This window comes from Anser brachyrhynchus, assembly GCF_964034855.1.
Source record: "Anser brachyrhynchus genome assembly, chromosome: 14".
In the NCBI taxonomy this organism is placed as follows: Eukaryota; Metazoa; Chordata; class Aves; order Anseriformes; family Anatidae; genus Anser; species Anser brachyrhynchus.
In genome coordinates, this window is record NC_137709.1 from 14,623,022 (window position 1) to 14,634,507 (window position 11,486).

The following is an 11,486-nucleotide window of genomic DNA, read 5'->3' on the forward strand; positions in this document are numbered from 1 at the left end:
ACTAGACCAAAATCAGCCCTACCCAAAGCGCAGTTCTGCTGAGCACCCCCCTTGCTTCCCCAAGGATCGAGAACTTTATCATCTCGAGACGGCTGTGCCCAAGGCAGCCTCCAAGCACCATGTCACCCACAGGGCTTTCCCTGTTAACAAACAGCAGGGCAGTGGGGCGCCTTCCCTAGCCAGTTAACGTGCATTTCTCTGCAGAAAGCCTTTTCATACACTGGATTTATACTTTGCATCAACATGTAAATTGAAACCATAGCTGGCTTTTAATATATGCAGCTCCTCGCAAGCTCTTGATTGAGATCAGACAATGGCAATCAAGCACGCCAAGAGGGAACGGATTGGAGCTGACCTGTCTGGGTCCTTCCATACCATTTAAATGTGAATGCAAAACACAGCCTAATCAGCAAACATTTTCCCAATTCAAACTGTTCTGAAGGTCTGCGTTAGGAGGCATTCTCTGACCTGTTAATCTGGCAGAGCTGATGCTCATTTGTGACTATATTTCAAGCAGGCATTGATCTGTTGGGATGGATAAAACCTCCCTATTACAGTTGATGCCAAAGGGAAATACCTATCCAACCACACGGGATGAATTACACACGGCATCTCCCAAAGCGCTCCGTGTAGTTAAGGGCAAGCCTGTGATCAGCCTTTGGGAGCTGCCTCACGGAGAGCCAGGCTTGAATGGGGAGTGCAGAAAATTAATTCTGCAATGCCGTGGATGGTACTACAACCTACATGCATTTTTGAGCTAAATTAATTTCTGCTGTAGCTGACCTGCAGCTGAGGAATGCTGCTTACTGGGCTGGGAATAGCTTGTTTGTTGGATCTATAAAATATTGTTACTTAAACAGCCCAATGAGCTCCTCTGACACCAGCTCTTTCTCCCCTGAAGGGTTCTCTCGCTAACTGGAGTTATTGATCCTGTTGGCTTTAGACAGGAAATCATCACTGCATTAGCAACCACCAAAAAGGTCTTCAGTCCCTGGAGCCTGTTCCCTGACATGCCATTGATTTGACTTTTTAAAGCTAGGAATACTGTTAAACTCTATTCTGATAAAAAGCGCAGTAATGTGCAATGTATTTTCATTTGACTTCTTGAAGTTTCCAAGTGCACGTGTGTATGACTTTTCAAACATATCTCACACAACTGGTGCTGAATTTGGCTGCAAAGCTGTGCTACTGTATTTAATAGGGAGGAAAACACAATCCGTGCAAAATTGTCACCTCCATCTCTAACCTACTGGGCCCGCAATCTTAAACCGGCTGCAACACACGGGATCATAGCAGTTCTTGGGCTGATGTTAGATTCCCATTACTCTGCTTCTTTTCTGAGACAGCTGACTTCAGCAGGCAGCTCTTCCAAATGGTCATAAGTAATTGGTAAAATCTGGAACTTCCCCCACTGCACTACATCAAATTTCAATATTTGCCACATAAATACAGAATAATGACTCTTGAAGTTGTACTGTGGTGTTTCTACATTCACATGTTATTTTGAGCCTGGCTTTACTCACGTCCTACCAAATGCTGCAATGCTTCATTAGTACAAAAGGTCAGAGCTGTTGATGTCAGTGTAGCAGGGCACAAAGTCCAAGCATGTCTGTGGGAGCACACACATTACCTGTTCAGCAGATCCATTCTGCTCAGATTTGATTTCGATGCTGCATGCAAAACCAGAAGAGAAAAAAAAGAGTCGTGCCCAGCTGCCTGCAGCATTAAGCCAGCTCTTAGCGTCCTCTGACGAGTGTCTCAAATCTAAAACAAGGGGATATTCGGCAGTTTGATCTTCTTGTGGGAAATAACATTTCAATTTTTTAAGCATGCCTTTGTAAAATGGTGATGTTATCTGTCCAAAGTGAATTTCCGAGGCAGCTCGGGCAAGGGGGAGAATCGAATTGCCTTTATTACTGGCAATCGGAGCTATGCTGAGACCAGGTTCTCAGGCCACTAATCAGGTGAAAGCAGTGGTTCTCATTCCAGCGAGATTACCAGGACAGTACCTGGGGGCAGAACATGGCAATGTTCTCAGCAAGGAGGATGGGGATGAATATTACAGGCGTCCAGCTCTCAACCTGTCCCTCACACCACTGGCAAATTGTTGTTTTAATAGTGTGACTTCCAAGGACACCCCTGCGCTTCCAAACGCCCCAACGGCTGGTGCTGCTGACACAAGGCGCGCTCTGGGCGCTGCCTGCTGGGTTTCAGGCAGTGACTCTCAGCGGCTGCAGTCCCTGTGCAACCCACCAGCATGCCGGGACTGTAGGACAAGAGAGGGCAACACTTCGCACCTGAAAGCAGGGGGCTTTCCAGCAGTGCCCCTGCCCGCCTTTAAGGCTGCACCTACCTTTCAGTGATTTTACTGAAGAGCTTTGCTCCAACTTGCTAGTACACAGCTCTGTGAATTGGTGACATGTACACTGAAAACATCCCACTTGAAAAATGTGTGATTGGGGCACTAATGAAGTGATCTCTTCAGCTGCAAGCTCATTTATGGAGAACATGAATCAATTAAAAGTGGCTTAGCTTCCACAAGAACATGCACGACCTCCATATTAATTTTAAATTTATAGAGCAATTTAAGAAATGTTATTTCCAATGACTGCCTTGGCAGGATACAGCAGCAATAGTAAACCACAGCAAGGGCTGAGAAGGTTCACAATCGATGCAGGTGCAGTGTGTCTGGCTGAAGCTCTCTCCTGTAGTACTGCTGTGGCCAGTACTGGCTACAGTCAGTATACCACAAAGACTAGCAATAACTATGATTTTTAAAGATCTGCTCTAGCAAAAATCTATCAATTTACTGAAATTCTCTGAATCAGCAATCTACACCCAGTTTTCCAATCTCTGCATTGGATGTAAGGAAGTAAGGGGAATTTTCTGAGCTTATTGCTGAAACTGAATTCCTGCAGAAAGAGTCCTGAGACATTACAGTAGCATTGTTATCATGTTCAAAAGCTGATACCTGAATATTCTTCCCAATTTGTTTTTAAACAGAAGCTTTTCCTATCTGTGGTACAATGAAACAAGTTGACTGTTAGCTGCATCTGCCCAGTATTTAAAATTGTGACCCCTCCACTGTGATGCTGCGCAGGAATCTCCAAGTGACACACAGCAGAAGTGAAGTAAAAGCAATTTCTTCTTTTTAAAAAAGAAAGAATTATTATGGGATATTTTGTAGACAGCAATATAGTTTAATAAAAGAAAAGAAAAGAAAAGAAAAGAAAAATCTTGCTTTAATCTAAGTGATGTTATTTGGCACAAACCTGTTTCCCCCAGTCAGCTGTTTTGACTGAGTCTGCTATAGTCTGCTTTTATTACTACTCTAGGTTCATTTTAGCATCTCAGTAAACAAACGTAAATTCAAGTGAACAATTAAAAAAATGAAGTGTTGTCATAATACGCCACCCCCACTAACAGACACCACAGTGATGTCAAAAATAAGCCAGACCTCAGGTTACTTCCAAGACTAAAAACCAGCCAGTGTAACTTCAGCTGTGCGTAACACCAGATAGCACTTTTCCTACCAAGCTTTTTCAATGCTTGCATTATTTTAAGTCTACTTATTAGTGAACAGTTCATTTCCTTAAGCGTTTAATTTATAGCCCTAATCATCAGGTTTAGCAAGGAAAGTCGAGACCCCATTAAACTCCCATCTCATGTTCCTCAGGTTTACACGGTAAACCTCAACAGCCACAATTTGTTTTCACCTCTTAATCAGATGATAAAAAATGATGAGCAAATGCTGCTTGTGCTGCACTGTGGAGCTGTAAACTATGGGTGTGCTCAGCCGTGGCCTGCAGGAACACGAACGCGCACGTTTCTGCCTCTCAGGCTGTTTCACAGAATCGCCGTCTGGCTGAGGTGGGAAGGGGCCTCGAGCTCCATCCAGCCCCAGCCCCGCTCCGGCAGGGCCACCCCGAGCAGGGTGCCCGGCACCTCGTGTTTGAAGCTCCTGGGGTCTGAGGGGACCTCCTGTGCTCTGGGTTGTGCCCACTGCCCCTAGGCACACTGAGCAGAGCCCGGCTCCGTCCTCTTTGCACTTCCCTTACCACAGTGAGAAGCTTACAAAAGTGATGGCATCAAGCAACTTTCTTTGGGAGAAGGTTTTGGAACAGCTACCAAGGCCTTTGTGCTACACTTCGGTCCTTTCTCAGGCTTGCGTAGCATTAAAATCAGCAGCAGAGAGGCCTTGTTGCACAGGCTGGGCCTCAGGGGGTGTTCCAGAGCAGAGGAGGGCAGCTCACGGAGGGGTTTCGGTTCTTAAGGCTTTTCGAGCTGTTTGCCTGAATCCAGTGAGGAAGAGGGAGGGATGTTCATTTTCCTTCTGGTCTTTTCTTTTTGCCCAAATCAAAGATGAAAACCTCTGCATGGAGTGAGGAGGAGCAGGGAAATGAAGCCAGCCTTCCTTTATCAGTGCTGCTGGCCTCGGGTTTATGGGGCAGACATCTCTTTCCTAAATGGAATAATGTCGCTTTCCTACGGAACTTTCCAGAGTTGCTTTTAGCTTCGTATAGGGTTCAAAGCACTGAAAGTTCAACAGTCATTACACAACAGAAATGGGCTTTGTCTTCAGCCAGCTTAGACCCCTCCTGTTCCAAGCCCTTACTAGACAGAACACAGCATACAAAGGACTTGTAAAGCTTTGGGCATCTCTTCAGAATGGCCTCATCAGTTTAACTTCTGGAAAGTCTGTGCAATAAACCAGCACTGGGAGCTGGACGATACCTGGGGATCCCCATGGATAAAGTCACCCAGAAGCATCAGAGTTAAAAACTTGCTTTTAAACAAGGTATTTTTTAACCTTGCCACTTGGTTAAACACTGTACACACTTGCGGCAAGGGCCTCTGTGGAAATGAACATTTATTCCAAGCCCAGAAGTATGGTCACTATGAAAAATATCACTTCCACATGCAATTAAAAGACCTTTCTGCTCCTGTGTTATCTGGCACATTGGGTTACAACCACAAGGATGACTCACAGTTTATAATATTATATACAACATTCCCTAAATTATTTAAATGTCAAAATGAATCTGCACGGGGCCTATGAAATTCTTTGCATCACCCTCAGCCAAGTGGTTCTTGCACGCAGTGGTTTGAAGAGGAGCCCGTACAGCTGGAAAGCAACCCCATAACCCAGCAGCTGTGTTCTCAAATGCTGCTTTTAAAAATTAAAGAACCTGACAGTAAGTTGCTTCCTCTCTGCAGGCTCTTTAGACCTTCCTATGCAATTAAACGCAGAGTTCTATCCTGCGAGGAAAAATACAGATTGGTCTCAAAAATCCTATTGAGAGGCGACTGCCCCTGATTAAACTCTGCAGGGCTTTTAAAGGTTAGGACCTAACCTTGGCTCCTCGCAGATCACCAGCTTCGGCGGGTTTGCAGCAACATTAATCAGCACGAAATAATGAGGCTGTGAGAGGCGCCGTGTGATTTCTTTATTTCAGCTTAATTATAATTTAAAATTTTAATGTCAGGAATTCGACGAGTGTTTGAGCAAGAAGAATCATTGCCTTGACAGCAATTAAGGTCAGGCAGAGAAATGTGCTCAATCCCAAAGAAAAGCAATGAATTAGTCCTGTAACCACAATGCCATCCAAATCGTCCTGCGGGGTGCTGCTGACAGGGCTGGTTCAGAAAAAGTCCATCCCCTGGCTCCAGCCAGACTTAAACCCCACCACGGGGCTGATTTCAGCAAATGTTGTGCCTTTGGGAAAGGAGCAGGGACCCCCAAAGGGAACGCCCTGCTGGAACCCAAAGGCACATAGCCAGGTTGTGCTGCACGGAGGTGCCCCAGCAGCAGGTCCTGGCATCACTGCTGGCAAATGGTTTGCCTCAGAAGATCACCACAGCTTTTTTTCTTTTTAAGGGCAAATCATGCCTTAAGAACACGCTTTAGAGACACTGCAGAGGCTATAAACAGAGGAGTGATGACCCCCAGCAACAACCTGTGAAGTATCAAAAGAAAGAAACCAGCCACATGATGGCAAGTCTCCTTGCACAGCAGAAGAGGTTTCAGTTCCTCTGGCAGCACATCTGGCTTCCAGTTAACAGCACCTTTTTGAAACGAGTGTTTATAGGCAGGGTGGTGATAACATAGGCTGGAGGAGAGCAGTGTTACTCCCCGGTAGCACTACCTGGGCAGCTGCCACAGCGGACAGGCATTACTGCGGGTACTTCACCAGACTAATACATGGGATTTTTGAGTATGAGCCTTCTCACAGCCAGTTCTTTCAAGAATGAACAGGAAAAGTCTCTTAACTCAATTAGCTGTGACTATGTAAGCAGCTCCCTGCCATTTATACCGCTAACACAAGAAGAACAGCCTTTGCTTTGATGAAGATGAGGTTTGATGGTATGATGCCAAGCAAAGAGATGGTATGATGCTGGTATGATGCCAGGCAAGGAGAACGAAAAACAGCGGAAGCAACAGGACACCTGTCTGGCAGAAACTAGGAGCAGTCCTTCTACTCATTTCCCAAAGGCCAGCAGAACCACAAATAGCTCATTCCCTGTCTCAGCAAGAACCTGAACTTTCAGCACTGCTGCCAACATTACCGCGAGGCAAACCATCACCAAGTTTCAAACCATTTGACATATATCTTGTCCTTCCATAGTTCATGCTTACAGTTACGTTAAGCAGCTAATCTGGGTGATTTGCACTGAATTCTACCAAGAAATGGCAGATTCACGGTGAACAACCCCGACCCCTCTTTTAACACTGCCAGAACACAGGGTGCTGTTTCACAAGGTGAACCAAAGCCCCGGGCTGCAAAGCTCAGGCACTGAGCAGAGATCGAGTCCTGGGTGCTCCAGCAGAGCCGGCTGTGCCCAGGCTGTGCCGGTCCTGCTGCCAGCATCGCCACCCGAGGAGCCACAGCGGGCACCTGGACCTCTCCTTCGGGCCAGACCTTCAGCCTAAGGGCTGTGCATCTGCTTCGGGCTGTAAGTGGCTGTGCGCGTTATGGATGTCGGGTTGAAAAGGCAGAATTGGACTGGAGTGAATGCTACAATGAGCCATTTCAGTGTCTCCTTGATCAAAGAATAGTTGAGGTTGGAAGGGGTCTCTGGAGCCGAAGTACTTAATGGAGGATTAATGTGCACAAGGTATTTGTTCTCCATACAGCACAACCCACCCCCAAGGTTTAACCTCAGTGTCCCAAGAACCGACGGTTTTGTTCTCTAAAGACGCACGTTTCCCTGGGAATCTCACACTCAAACCAGGCCCCAAGGCTCAACCCAGACCACCAGAGCCTGCACCCTGGGTCCCGCTCGGCAGCAGCCTCCCTGCGTGTGCCATTCACAGCCCGAAGCAGGCGGCACAGCCGGGCACGGGGACTGCCGGGAGCCCCGCGGGAGCACTCACCGCGTGTTGCAGGACCGCTATGGGTATGGCCCTGCCTCGGGAACAGCATGGCCCAAGAGCTGCTATGTGTAAACTGTAGAGAAACATCTGGGAAGTTCATGCCTGTAGATGTGGCCGCACCGTTCTGGGCCCAAGAGGATCTGTTTTTAAAGGCGTTTCTCTCTGCCTTGCTCCTGAAACACGTCATTTTGATCACAATGCATTTTGCCATTCTGATTCTTTGTGCTTTAAACAGTCCCTCTGCCAGGTGAGAGTCTTCTGCTGTCCCTTGAGACACCTGCAATGTAAATAGCCAGCTCTGCACAGCTGGAGATGTGAAGTCTCACCGGCAGAACAGCGATGCTGTGCAGGGCTCTGTGTTTAAAACCCCAGTAGCCTCAATGATGAGAAGATGTTGTGCATCGGTACAGCAGCAGGTCCAACACCACCCTAATGAGCCCAACACACTGTGCCGAGCTCTCACAATTTGAGAATGCCTTCTGAAAGACGATGGCATGGTGGAAAAACCATCTGCTGTTTTGTGCGTTCTTCCCATTGTTTTACGTTCAACAACTACATGCAACCTCCTACTGAACAGCTTGGGGAGAACTGCAAAAAGTTTAGCAAATTGTCCTGAAGATTTCATTGAACTGATTTAAAAAGCATCACACACACAAAATAGCTCAGATGTTCTGACGATGTCACTGGAGAACATGTTTTAGATATAAAGCAATGAATTTGTTCTATTTTGCATGCCAAACTGACCCACGTTGTTGTTTCGATGGGACCAAACCATCTTGTTTCTGCCCAGGGGGTGCAGAGGCCCTGCTAGTCTGGAAGGGTAAAATTTTGCCCCACGTCCTTGCAAACAGGAGCCCCAAGGCACGTGGAAAATCCCACAGAGCCAGCAGTGCTGTGACAGCCATGCTTGCAGGTTTGGAAAGGTTTAGGAAGCACAGGGAAGGATTACTTACTATTATTAGCCTATGATCATAATCTAGTGTAAAAGAGCTGTCATTTTGCAACAAAAGTGGTTTAAATCACCATCAGCATTAATTCCAGCAGGCACACTTACTTCTCAAGGACACCATTGGCAACCCCATTTACTCGCCCCAAACCCTTTGGATTTCAACCTTGCCCACCCTGAACTTCACTGAGCACCACTGTAGCACCACAGTGGCTCTGAACACATGGCAGCAGTACAAACTATTGAATATATGCCTGTGGTGAAGGCGTTGCTGGTCATCTTACTTGAAATTCTTTCAACAGAAGTGTTTTCCACAAACCTACCAAAACCACACAATGCTGTAATGTATTCTCAAATCATTTAAGTTTAATTACCATCATATTGATTGCAGCCAGCACAGTAAATATCTTGAGGATTTTAATGTTTATTTTCCCAGTCAAGCCCACTCTCTGTGTGCCCAGCAGCACACAATAAGCCATGTTTCAATGATCTAACCCCCAAAGAGATGTTTTGTTGGTGGTGAGCCACATTTGCCCTGCTACCCAAAAACATGGCTACGATTCTGGGAGCGACTCACAGCTGAACGTTTTTCACCCAGCAGCACCAGAGCACCACCCGGGGCCCTAGTGGGAGCCAGGGCATGGACAGAGGCCACCTCCCAGGGCTGGAGGGCATCAGGAGGACGTCACCGTGGGCTGGGGACCTCTCTGGTGAGAGGTGAAGCAGCTGGGGTGCAGAGAAGGTGTGCTCGGTGTCCCATGAAAAATTCAGAAAGCATCTCCAAGAGCTAGGAGGTTTAGCTGCTCCCTGTCTGGCACAACCCACAGCATATCAAAGCAATCCTTGTATCTTATGCCCTTTGATCCTGTTATGGCTCTCCTGTTATTTTAAAGTCATTACCCATGAGATAAAAGATCTTTCTTTTAAATATGAAATTACTAGCTCCATTATAGCAGAAACTTATGGAAAACGAGGCTTGTAGGGCTGATTGAATTTGAGCTATTAAAATGATTACAGATTTATTGATGATGGATGATAATGTGCTTGCGCTGCAGAAACAGAAATTCCAGTGAGTCTTACTTGTTAAGGACATAAGTTAAAGGTCTTTGCATTTAATTATACCCTTTTTTTTTTTAATTTGGTGGTTAAACCCCAGAAGGGAAATGTCTGCAAATGAATTAGCAGCTTTCTATGTGACAAATCTATTTACGTTGTCTGTGTATTGAATTTGAGGTTTCCTCTTATTCTCTGTAGTGCGACTGCAGTGAAAAGTATTCAGAGAAATTACAGACACGTATGGGTATCTATATGGATGGGAAACATCATTTGTGCAGACTCACCGACAGCCATTAGTGAGCAAACTGTGCGAACGGAGCCAAATGACCTGCTCCCTTCCGCAATCAGTGTAACGCTGAGACCCCAGACATTCAAAACTGTATTTTTGGTCCCAATCACTATTTTCATAATGTTATGCCCGTGCAAAAAACTACAGCCAAGTCAAAAGCTTCAGAAAGAGATACAAGAACTTGTTTAACTGAAAACTGTCTTCCCTGGAGAGTAGCCCTTCATGGGATAGAAAATCTGTGCTGCAGAGATCCTGGGCACTATATGGACACTTAAACTTTTAAGTAGATGGATGTCAAGTCAGCCCAAAGCGGACACGGACCAGAAGAGCCACTATTTGCCTATTTGCTAGGCTACAGGCTGAGTTATAGACAAGGAAGCATTCATAGGAGGTGCCTGCCCAAACAACACATTTCACATGAAAAAAGAGAAGCACTCACTTAGCTGCCGTGAATATTGTTGGTGTGTGGAAGGGAGGTGTAGCAAATAGGAAGGTGCAGTATTGGGGCATACAAATGCTACTTTATGAAGCTGTTCTGGTAATTTGGCCTTGAACTCTTCTGTACTTAGAATACATGAATGGTGATGAAACACAGCTGCTGCCCAGGGAAGTCTAAATAATAGATTTAAATAAGTTGAAAGGGACCAGAAATCCTGTCATTTCATTTAAAGTGACACGACAACTGAGGCTGCTCTAACTTAGGCGGGGGGCAGCCCTGCCCCTCATAGCCTTGCCTTCCCGTGGCACGGGAGCTGTGGGGCCGGATGGCTCTGCTCCTACCCTCACGTTCCTGATGGCAGCCAGCAGCCTCAGCTCCACCAGTGCCAACGTTAATTCCTGCGGTGAGATAAACCCTGTCCCCATCCCGACACCCGCAGCGAGGGCAGCTGCTTCCCTCAGCGTCTGCCTGCGTTTTGCCAGAGGAGGTCAGCAGCACCCAGCTATGCCGCCGTTTCCAGCCGCCATCCCTCGCAGCAGCTCCAGCGCACCTACGCGACCCTAAGCTTCTTCCCCAGCTCACCTCACCCACCTGAACGCACTGTTACACCAGCAGGCCTTGGCAATGCCACGTCCTCAGGACGCACAGAGCTTTGCAGTTCAGCTTTGTGCAACAAGCCACGCTAAAGGGCAACAATTGCCATACATCTAAGCACCCTTAAAAATGTTAAATTTTATTCCGAATCTCTTTTGGTGATTTCGATCCTGCTGTAGTGCCGGTTCGCTGGCCTATGTGGGCACAGGGCTGTCGGTATGGGGAAGCGCAGGGGTGGCAGAGCGCGCTGGAGCTGCGGCAATTATTGCCAAGTGTGTTTACACTGCAACAGCCGAGTGCGGGACGGAGCAGCCTGCGCCGGGCCTTACAAAGCTGATTGTTTCATACCATCAGGCAGAGTCTTAAAAGCCTTTCCCATTTACCACCTACTGTTCCTCCTGTTAGCAAATCTTCTAGTGCTTCTTGTCACTTGACCTGGAATGCACTCACTCAATATGCTTATTTCCACGATTTTAAAATAGCAGTTCTCTTCTAAAAAGATTTCCCTAAAACAAACCTGTTAAGGCCACCAAGCCTAAATTTAAGCACCACTGCGGCACCCTGGTACATCACACAGGGAGGAACTGGCCTACCTGGGTCTCGTCCTAGAGGCTTCCTTCTCTGTCCGCAGCCCTTTCCACCAGAAGTGCCGGGTTTGGTGTTCGGTGAGGCAGCTCCCTCCACAGCTGCCAGTCCCCCGGGCAGAAGTGTGGCACAGCTCCAGGATGGCCCTAAATAGTTTAATTCTTTAGCTCTGCCTCTTTCTGTGCATGCAAGCATACACATA

At 46.9% G+C, this 11,486-nt stretch overlaps 1 protein-coding gene across 2 annotated transcripts in view; it reads right to left on the reverse strand.

Moving 5' to 3' along the window:
* Positions 1-11,486, reverse strand: part of KCNIP1 (potassium voltage-gated channel interacting protein 1) — a 241,922-nt gene that overhangs the window by 145,167 nt on the left and 85,269 nt on the right. The gene's annotated exons all lie outside the window — the stretch shown is intronic.